We start from the raw sequence: 10812 nt of genomic DNA, 5'->3' as shown, positions 1-10812 counted from the left end.
TCCCTTTTCCCAAGCCCCGCCCACCAATCCTTAAGCCCCGCCTCCGAGGAGGGGCCGGCGAAAGCGCGGAGCCGGGCCCCGTGCGCATGCGCCCCGCTCATCCCCATAGCAACCGGCCGGGCAAGGGGCGGCGGGGGAGGGGCCGCCTGTGTGCGGGTAGGTCACGCGAGTCTCTCTTCTTCCCCAAGATGGCGGCCGGCCGCTCGGCCTCGTACCCAGCATAGGCTTCGCCGCGGGCCTACTAGAGGTAACGGCGGCTCACGGCGGCGCCCGGTGGAACCGGGAGAGGAGGGAGGTGTGGGGGGGGGAGCGCTGCGGGGAAGCGGGGCGAGGCAGCGGGCCCGGCTCGGCGGCCGGGCGGGCTCCGCCGCCTCCGACAAGATGGCGGCAGCAGAGAGACGGGCGCGGGGGGCGGCACGTCTAGCGGGCGCCCGGCTCTGCTCTATGGTCCCGGCCTTCCCCATTGGCGCGGGGCGGGTCACGTGCGGCCGCCTGCCCCCTCCCCCCCCCGCCCCTCTATCCCCTCCGGTACCATAGAGACGGGGCTGGGGGTCCGCCCCCGCCGCTTTGGGGGGGGGGGGGAGCGGGAGCCGTGCCCCCGGGCAGGCCGGGCGGGCCCCACGCCTCCTCGCCCGCCCCGCGGTCCACCCCGGCCTGCTCGGGCCGCTGGGGCTCGGAGAGCCGCCATCTCCTGCTCCTTGCACGGCTGGTGGGCCTGAAACGTGAGGGGCCGGGCGCGGGCTGCGGCGCTGAAGGGACCGGGGCTCGCCTCGGGCCCCTCAGGGAGAGCCGGGCCCCGCGGGTCCGAGCGGGTGGAGGCCGGGCCCTGCCGCGCTGTGCCCGCGGGGAGGCTTTGTGGCAGCTCGTTATGGGGCAGGGCGAGCCAGCGAGCAGGCAGGGCCGGGGAGCGTTAAGCGCAGGGAGGCCGAGGTCCTTGGGGCTGGCCGGGCCGGCGCTAAAATGCCTCGCGTCGGGTTTAGGGGGGCTCCTCCCGGGCCGGCCTTCCCCAGCCAGCAGGAGGAGGGAGGAGGGGTTGGTTCCCTGCGGGAGAGCGGGTCGTGCTGGGAATGCGAGCGGCTGCGGCAGCTCGCTCGGAACTGATGAGATGGGCAAGGCCCGTGAATTTGCGGCTCTGGTTCAGAGCTTGCGTGCAAATTCGCAGTGCTCTGGCTGGGAATTAAAAATTAGGGGCGTCTGCAGTCCCAAGGATTTTGAGGATGTCGTTTCTTTTCCTGTTGTCTTGTTACACGAGACAAAAATCTATGCGTTGATATGTGTTGTATTGCTTTTGGCCCAGCAGATTAGAGGCTCCATTTCCCACACTGTTGTTGCCTGAATGCTGCGAAATTCACGTTAGTTAAAATAGTTTCACAGGTAGTATAATGGCTTTTTGTTTTCTCCTCTGTTCCAGCCTGAAAACTGGTGGTCCAGGCATAGTTCCATAGGTGAATTGGATATTCCTCCTTCTGGTACAAGAGCATACATTAGAAGAAGGGCAGGAAAGGAAGCAGTAGCATTATCTGTAGTTGTGTGTCTGTCAGAGCCCTGTGTCTGCAGCCCTTTGTCTGTTCAGGTTTAAGCTGTTAGAAGGAATAATCTTTCAGTTGGCACGTGGAGTTTCACATAGCGCAGCCCCCATTAAAGGCAAGGCCAACCAGATACTCACTCCCCCCCCCCCCCCCCCCCCCCCGCCAAAAAAAATACAAAAACACCAACAAAAAATGACAGGCACAGGAAAAGCTCTCTCTAGACATGAAGGTAACAGTATCTGGAGGCCTGTAATGGCAGGGCTAGAGGAGGTGTTGCAACTCTAATTTGATCTTTGCCTCCCCTTACAGATAAGGTAAGCCTAGATTGTTCTCAAAAGGCACTTTCCTGAAGGTTTTCTAAGAAGCAGTTAAGGAAGATGGCTCCTTTTGTAAATTGTTCCAGCGTTTTCCTCCCGATAATGTGACAGATAATCCCGTCTCGTTCTTCATTGCAAGTTAAGCTGATCTCTCGTTGCCTTCTCCCCCCCACATCCCAGTTCTGCCTGAGACAGTGCAAATGTCACAGTGCTACTCCCTGTGTTAAGGGCTATATTCTCCACTTTTTCATTAGTCCTTCCTAGACTGGAATGATGGAGAAGAAGGGCCTGACAGGAGAGCTAGCTGTGACCTGTGACTCCATAGCAGTTGCACTGAGCCATCTCAAACAAGCCATCCTGTGCAGTTCACACCTTTACAGATGGACTCGTGGTCCGGTCTTGGTTCTGGTATTACAGCTGGTACTGCCTTTCCCAAAACAGGCTCTTTCCTTGGAGCACAGCAGCCTGTTAAGTTGGAACAGGCGCAGGTAGGATCGTACTGCTGTGTTTGGGGATTCCCCCCAGCGTACCAGTGGTGTGGGCAGAGCAGGCAGCAGTGGCAGCAGGCACTCAGCGTAGTCTGGCAAGACACCACAGTGTCTTGAAACACCAGCCTTTTAGCACCCTGGGGATCCCACACAGTGCTAGCCTACTCTCCGCATGTTACCCTCGTGGCCGGGCTCTTGTGGTGTTGACGAAGACGTGCGCCGCTGGAAGAGTTGCAACAGGGTTTTTTAAAGTGGGCTGAGGAAGGCATGCTCACCCAGGGTGTAACGAGTCTAACTCGTCCAAGAGCATGTTACTGGGAGGCCCAGAGCCCATAAAACTTTTGCAACATGGGCCTGTGCAAGAATTAAATAGGTGTTGATTGTATTAAAATACCAGAACAGATAAAGAAGAGATGTAAAGAAAAACCCGGCCGCAGCATTAGGCCCCTGTTCTTCTGATTGCCTTAACCTTGAAAGAAGAGAGCGTTTGGTTGGGTTGTGTAGTGCGGCGGGGTTAGTTGGTGGTTCTTGGTTTTTGCCTGGGTTTTTCTGGGGTTTTGGTCTAGAAGCTGTTCCAGTGGAGCCCGTGCTCGTGGGAGGCGGTGGCGGTTCTTGTGGGCAGCAAGGCTCCGCGTGGAAGGCAGGGCCCGGGCTGGTAGGGCCTGTTAGGAGGGACTGGGGGGGAGCTGGGGAGAGACCCAGAGCTGTTCTCATACCCTGGCGGGGTCGTGTTAGGCTGCTACTTGCTGCAAGAGTGCAGTGCCCCAAGCAAGGGGGCTGTTTCAAGATCTCTTTTCATTTTCATTTTAGGAATTAGTAGTTTTAGAAGAAAACTTTTGGGTTACGGGCTTACCCTGGATTGGACTTAGACCTGAGAGAATTCATCTTGCGGCTTTATTTAGCCGTCCTTTAGCTTTAAAAGGAGAACTGTTTACATCCTAAAAATCTGCTGTTAGAATCCCGTGAGTTATATTGCCATCTTAAATGGAAAAAGCCCGCATGCTTCATAATTGCAATGACCTTTTTCCCCCATCTTCCTTCTATGCACTAACATTGCCCTGTAGCTCTCGTGGTGTGACTTCAGTGGAAGAGAATCTCACATTGTGAAGGGAGTCGGGTTGAAAAGAGATGTATCAATAAACAAGGAGGAAAAGTTCTGGCTGAAGCTGGGGGAAAAGCTTCTTTATTTAGAATATTGTATGTGTATAGAAGTCTCTGGCTTGCTGGAAGATTTATCTGTTTAAGGTTTTAATTCTAACAAGGGAAAGTAGTTGGGCTAAGATAAGTGTTCGGGGTTTATTTTGTCTCATAAGAAACTTATCTATGTTTAAGCTGAAGCAGTGCTTTTTTTCCTTCGTTGAGGTGATCTGTGTTGTTTCACAATACAGGTATTTTCCCAGTCTCCCAGGAAATGAGTATTCCTTCCAGCAGCTATTGTATTATACGTACTGTTTGCTTTGAACTTGCTGGTAGACATCGCTCGTTGTGACTGCTTCGACTTTGTTGATTCTCGCATCTGGTAGATGTTTCAAGTCTTGAAGATACCTACTCCTGTTTTGCAAATTATCTTAGCGTGTAAATAGCTGGAATACATTCGTGCCTCGTGGTGCTGATCTTCTGGCTTGTTGACTCAGGAAGCATTTGGGTTGAACTAGGCACACTGAAACTTCGTGGCTGTGTGTTTTGGACAGGGTTGAATAGGTTTCTCCTGCAAAGAAGGCAGGGAGCGTGCAGCGATGTGTGCTTCTGTGCATCCAAAAGCCGTTCAGATTTCTGCACGCTATTTTAAATAATGCAAAATGGCAGCGGCGTGTCGGGGAGGCAGGAGGAGGGAAGAACCTGGCGTTAGACTTGGCGTCGCAGCGGTTCTCCTGCCGAACTGAGGGAGGATTGAGTTTCTACAGCATTTTTGGCAGCTGTCGGTCTCGGGAAGAAACCTCTGCCCGGCAGGAGCAGTGCATGAGCCCCGTGCCAGGCAGGAGCGATGTGGCCGAGGCGAGCGGGAGGTTGCTGAGCGCAGCGGTGGGAGCCGGGCCTCGCTGGGGCAGCCACGCCGGGAGCGTGACACCCTGGAGTGGTAGCGGCTGAGGCAGGGAGCTGCGGCCAGCTGGAGTCTTGAAAGAGGTGCTTGCGAAGCAGCTGGCAGAAGAAATGAGGAGAAGGCAGAGAAAAAGATGGACCGCAAAAGGGGATGGTTGGAGGAAATCTTAATGAGTTTAACTGCAATGGAAAAATGGCACTGCGAGAAGGGAAGGGATTGGCTCGGTGGCTGTAAGATACCAAGAAATGATGATTCATAGGAAAAAATCTGCCTTTGAGAGGATTGAATAGCGCAGTAATATTCATGCAACCTCCCTTAAACGACACTCTTTAATTTAATTGTAAAGTAAAATGGATTTATTTGTTGATGCAAAATGGAAGTAGTACCAGATTCTGGTACACTCAGCAGCACGGTGTCTGGAACGGTTTTCCAGCATCACTTCTGTTGTCTTTTCTAAAGATTTTGCACTAATGGGAAAGAACTATTTGGGGGTGGAACTGATGGATATGTTTGTTGCTAATAGGGGCTGGGGATGACAGCCAAACAGAACTCCTCAAGTGTCCTGCACGTGAACAGAAGTCATAAATGTGGGTGGTTGTGGTAAAAACCATCCTAGACCTGTAACATGTACAGCACGCCCTCTTGTCTGCACAAAAAATATCTGGGAATGAACACTTCTGGAAGTGAGTGCTGATACCGTGCCAGCTGATACTGGCGGGCTGTGCTCTGTACTTGGTGATCCCATGTCCCAGCACCTAACTTGCCCTGAAGGAGGAGGGGCTGGGAGCAGTGCAGTATTGTGGCTGTTACCGCTCAGCTTGGAGGTGGCTGGAGCCAGCCTTTTCCTTGCGTGAAGCATAATTCCTTGGTGATGGTCTCAGTCAAAGTCCACAGAAGAGCTGTCTGACCCACACGGAGGACTCAGACTTGAAAGGAAGGTCACTGGTATCGTATCATGTTGTAAATATAAAGCAGATACAGCTAGCTTTCGTAAAGCTGACCTCTGGCAGACATTTCATCAGGGACCGGCTAACTGGGAGAACCGTCTTGCATCATTCAGATGTCAGGCTTGGTCTAGGGTATTGGCACGTAGCAGGGGCATCACTCCTCTGTCCCCCATGTCAGCTAGTTTTGGTGGACTGTTTTTTCAAAAGGTTTGTGGTGAAAAATCCCTGAAGGCCTCGATGCAGGTGTGGCCACCTGCAGTAGGGCCGCTTGCTGTTTGTCTTCCTGTTTCTGGTCCCCTGCCTCTGGCTGTCCCTGTGTTTCTGGTACTGGGGATTAAACAGGACAAAGCCTGGGGCAGGGACATCGGGCATGGGGTGGACACCTTGTTTGGGTCAGGAAAATGGAAGTGAAGAAGGGTCAGAGCTGATGCTGGGCCCTGTTGGAAGGGATGGGGCAAAGCCAGAGACGAGCCACAGTGGGGTGAGAGGCCAGGAGCTACCGAAATGGGGCTGTTGCTGCTCGTCCCAGGGCTCGAGTCTCCCCAGGGGTGCTGGAGGCGGTGTGGGCTGCCTCTCCCTGCCCCTCCCTTCTCAGCTCAAGCCCGACGCTGGCTGTTTCCATTGCACAGCAGAAAGTAAGTTTGCTGTTATCTCTGCTCAGGTGATAAAGGGGAACGTAAACCTGCGTCGGAGCAGCTGGAAGGAAAGCCGAGAACAACTCGGAGAGCAGGCGGGGTGTGAGAGGGAGGGCGGTGTGTGTTATGGTTGGCCTGTTGTTGTTGTATGTGCTTGTGTTTTCAAAATTAGCGCTTGCTACAGCCCCCTGGGATTTAGGTGCCTGGTCATGCAGGGACCCTTGGAATCTCTGGAGAAGCTCTGCTGTGTAAATACGTGACTCTGCTTGAAAGTAGAGCTGGTTAAGTAGCACTGAGGAAACCGTGAAGTTCTACCCTGCTCTCGTAAATGGTGTCATGAAATTAAAATGTTGACCTGATAGCTCTGGTTGTGATGGAGCTAAAAATGAGATCAAACCATACACAGCGGACAAAGTATCGAGAGACATTTAGAAGCTCTTGGAAGAGATTTTAAACCTTTTATTTCTCTCTGCAGCCTCGCGCTGCTCAGGGCACTGCGCTGCTCATCCAGCAGAGACAACAGCGGCGTGTGGGTGGAGGACTGCGCGGCATCAAGTGTCAAAGCAAAAAAAAGCTGTGCCTGAAACGGCACACGTGCCCTTCAGCTCCAACCCAAAGATGAGCAGGGTGGGACTGGAACTGGTTCAGTTATCAGAAGATGTTTTAAGTGTAAAATAAGACTATTTGCAACAATTAGGGAAAAGAGCTTCGCTCGGTTCCCGCTGTCTGTCTCTCTTTCATAGCAGGCTTAGAGTGGCCTTGCAGCTTTGGAAGGGAAGACCGTCTGTTTTTTCCCTGTCAGTTCAGATCACCGTGATGTAATTCTCTCTAACTCACCAAGAGCCTTTTGCTTGGCCTGGTGGAGATTAGGAATTAGCGCTTGGCTGTGGATATGCTGAGCCCCTGTTGCATGCGCTATGAATAGGACAAAGGGAGGTTATGCCTAAATAGCTGGGGTCTTGTCACAGCTTTCACAAAGTGGCAGTTAAACTCAGGTATTTACTCCCTTGCTTTTTCATAGGGATTGCTGCCAAATGGAAGATGTTTTGGGTTCCTTCCCTCTCCAGACAAATTGCTAGCCTCCCTGCAAGTTTGCTTGATCTTTATTAGTTCTTCTAACTAATAAAGATCTAACTAAATCTAGATCTAACTAAAACTTCGTGTTTTCAAACTGCTTATTGTAACCTGATGGTAGAAATAAAGAGGAAAATCTACAAAGTAAGTGTCGCGCAGGGCCATGAGACTTGGGGAGCTGGAACTCAGAGAAAAAAATACCAGAGCACATGGAAAGTTGATAAAAATGGAGCTCCAGCGTTCCCTTGTCCATTGTCCAACAGACATCACTAACTGAGGCACCTTTAAAATCTCTCAAGGGGCCAGGAATAACCCTGCTTACATTTTTCTGTGTAGTACCTACAATCGAAGGAGCTAAGCAAGGTATAAAGAATCGCGTCTCGTTTAGTTTGCCATTTTTCTTATTTTTGTCATTTGCTCTATCTCCTTACCTAGCAGAGGCTCTGTGAGAGGAAGCGGTTGTCATCTTTAGAAACTGCTGCAAGCAGCTCCTCAAACTCTGGCCTGCAGAACAGCCGCTCACGAGTACCTGTGGGAGCAGATCAGGGAAACCACTGGCACCTTCAGGCGAAGGGACACTGTCAACTTCACATTGTCTAATCAGGTGATGAGTAATGCAAAAAAATGGGGGGGGTCAGGCCTTGCAAGTCCCTTGCTTTTCCAAGCTATGTGATATGTAGTGCGAGAGAGCTTCTGGCAACGTCTTTAAAAAAAAAAAAAAAATGCCACGTGTTCATTTTATTTTACAATTGTCGAGGGAGAGGGAGCGAGGGACTCTGAGAAGGTAAACAAAAGAAGTCCAACCCGGTAGCCAAAGGAGGGTGAAGTGAAAGTTTACTTTTGAAGAACAGAAAGAAAATAGTGCGTGCTTTGTTCTGCAGCATCTCTGCAATCCACGCTCGTTGGCTCGCTGTGATATTTAACCACAAGTGTTCAAACAGGCTTTGGGAAGTAGCTCTCAGCTAATTACCGGTGGCAGATTTTTCTTCTTCGGTGCAGGTTGAGCAGGGAACAGCAGTGCCGCAGCAGCCCTCTGAAGGCACCCGTGTAAGATGAGTACGCGGTGGTAATTTTTTAGATGAAAACCCATGTTCAGGTAATAACATGCTTCATGTTCAGCATAAGCAGTTTGCCTGGAAAGTTTGTACAGCTTTGGAGCCCTGATCAGCCCGGTGTGGCCCTGCTGGGAGCAGGAGGCTGGGCTACACACCAGAGCTCCAGACCTCCAGCCGATGTTTGAAGCTCTGAATTTCTGTGATTTCTTCCTATTCCGCTACTCTGTTCAGGCTGCCTCTCAGGGAACTTGTTTTCCAATTCTCTTCCCAGTCTTTGAGTCAAGTCAGTGTTTTGTTTTGCTTTTCTGTAAAACTGTAAGGCAGCACAGGAAGATACTTTCCTTCACTTTGTCCCTCGTGTTTAAATGGTTTTCTGGATCTCCAAGGCAGAAGACCTGAACTTTGCCTCTACTCTGACAAATGACTAGATTTGCTTTAACTGCCTCTGAAGCACAGGTAGGAAATCCACCTCAATCATTCTTGGTCTGAGTATATTATTTCTCTGTTAAATTACCAGATTTCTCTCCCAGTCTCCGTGGAAGAACTGCCTCTAACCTTTTGCGTGGATTTGGATTGATTTTATTAAACTGTCCATTGACTTTCTTCCTCATCTCTGAAATGGCATTTGTTTTATCACAGCACCCGGTATCCCAGGATCACAGCGTTCTGAACAACGTGAAATGAAATACTAACTCCACAGAGTAAATCAAGACCACTGTGTGTACGGCCAGGGTGACTGAGAGAATTTCACCACAGCAGATCAGTACCAAAACTAACAGTGGAGCTCAAGTCTCTTGATGGTTTGTCAGTGTTAACCACTAAATCCAGTTGCCTCACAGAGTTCCAGTGTAAGAGATGCGTGCCTCCCCCTGAACTCAAAGCTTTTTCTCTCGCTGTGGTCAGAGGGTGTTGAAGGTACTCGTTCATACTGGAACTCTGCCTATAGCACGAAGTTGCTCCTCTTCTCCCAGAATAATCTGTTTTGCTCGTCCCCATTTTGTAGAGTGCCCTGTGATAGTTTAGGAAAGGCAGCATATATATTGTTCGCTAGTTGGTGGTTGCATCATTTTATTGTCAGAGTGCCCAGGAAATAAATAAGTCTTTTAACAACCATTTTGGCCTGAGAGGCCTGCTGAGGTTAGTCACCTTCCTTCAGTGGCTGCTCGGCCCCTCTGCTTGTGCAGGGAGAGGATCGCCCTCTATAAACAAGGTGGATGCACCAAGAGAAAGGCAAATGATGCCGTGCCCCCCTGGGGCCCCTTATTTATACCACCTAGGTTACGTGAGACAAACACATGCAGTCGCTCTGGGCCTTCCAACCCTGACCCTCAGTCACAACGGAGTTGGGATTAGCGCATGGGCTCAGGTAGACTTTTCTTACCAACAGTTCTCTACTCGGGTATTGACAGTGGGTCTCTGAAGATGGTGAGGTTGCCTTAGGTACAGCCGAGGGCAGAATTTGGCCCACAGAACCCCTGCTGACTGGTGATGTATGAATGAGGAAAAGAGGTGCCCGACCTCTGGCATTTTCCTTCCTTGTGGCAAATAAAACCTGGTCTGAAAGCCACTGAGACGCACATAATGTGGACTCACTTTCAGTCAGTGTTTTATGATGATTTCTCCTCGGTCTCATGATGGAAGGATCTTAGAACTTGACCCTTAACTTCAGAGTTTTCCTGTAGAAATGAAAAACCATCCCATTGGAAGGGGAGGCCACAGCGATAGCTTCAGAGCTGAGCGGCATATCGTACATTTTTTTGGCTGAGAACCTAAGTGCCCTCTGGCATGCGAGTGCCCTGTGTCCTGAATCCTCTCCCACCGTGTTTTGTTTTTGTTTCTCATATTCAAATTACTTCCTTAGCCCATTCTCCCCCCAGCCCGCCTCCTGTCATGCTGCTGGTGAGGGATGTGCCAAAGTGGATATTTCCAGGGGCAGTTCTTTAGAGGTGTTCTGTGACTTCCGTGTGTGGGATGAGCACCCAGGGTATGAGAAGGGTGCTTATTTGTACAGCTTTAGAAATCTGGAGTTATATTTAACAGGAAGTAAAGTCACAGCGTGCACTCTTTGGGGCATGCTTCAGTTGCTTTCCAAATAAGGCTGGCAGTTTCTGGAAGGAAAAAGAGGGATAACAACAAAATATAAGAACAGGCTGGAAGAAATACTTTGCAAAATCCCAGCTCAGCTGAGGGTGCGTGTGCCAGCAAAGGCCAACCTTGTTGTAGTCTGTGCTCCAGCGGTTTAAGGAGCTGAAAGTTTCCTCCTCCCTTCCCCAAGAGTCCTGGAGTCACTGTGGAAAGCTGCTTAGTTCCTCAACCTTGGCTTTCGCACCGAACGGGTTCGGGGCTTGTTTTTTGGAACCCATGTTCGTCAGTGTTAATTTTATCTCTGTTTGAGTTTCATATTTCTGCCGGTCCAATTTTTGTGTCCTCCCTCTGACTGGTGGTATGAGCTGCCAACTTGATAAGCTGTGGAAACTGTGGATTGCCCAAGCCTTCACCCTTGCTGTTGCACGTTAGTGTGCTTTTCTAGGCTTCCTTTTCACTTGCTCTTGCAGGTCGAGAATCCAGGGTCTGTTGTAGTGCTGCTGAAGCACACTAGGAGCAGGGGGGCAGGTTAGTGTTTGTCAAGGTGTCGGGTGCCTTCTTCTGTCTTCCCTCCCCTCAGCTACCAAACCCAGCATTTGGAGGTGAGTTGCTACATGTGGGCAGTTAGCCCGAGAGGTGCT

At 50.9% G+C, this 10812-nt stretch overlaps 1 protein-coding gene across 1 annotated transcript in view; it reads left to right on the top strand.

The window, feature by feature from the left end:
• Positions 1-94: 94 nt before the first annotated feature.
• The window catches only part of HDLBP (high density lipoprotein binding protein), a 38690-nt gene continuing 27972 nt past the window's right edge, over positions 95-10812 (top strand). The window contains exon 1 of the mRNA XM_035334218.1: positions 95-247. The gene's annotated coding sequence lies outside the window, so the exon portion shown is untranslated. The remainder of the gene's footprint in view (positions 248-10812) is intronic.

Source organism: Oxyura jamaicensis, chromosome 9 (assembly GCF_011077185.1).
Source record: "Oxyura jamaicensis isolate SHBP4307 breed ruddy duck chromosome 9, BPBGC_Ojam_1.0, whole genome shotgun sequence".
Lineage (NCBI taxonomy): Eukaryota > Metazoa > Chordata > Aves > Anseriformes > Anatidae > Oxyura > Oxyura jamaicensis.
Note: the sequence above shows the minus strand (reverse complement) of the source record. Positions and strands in the feature narration are given on the sequence as shown.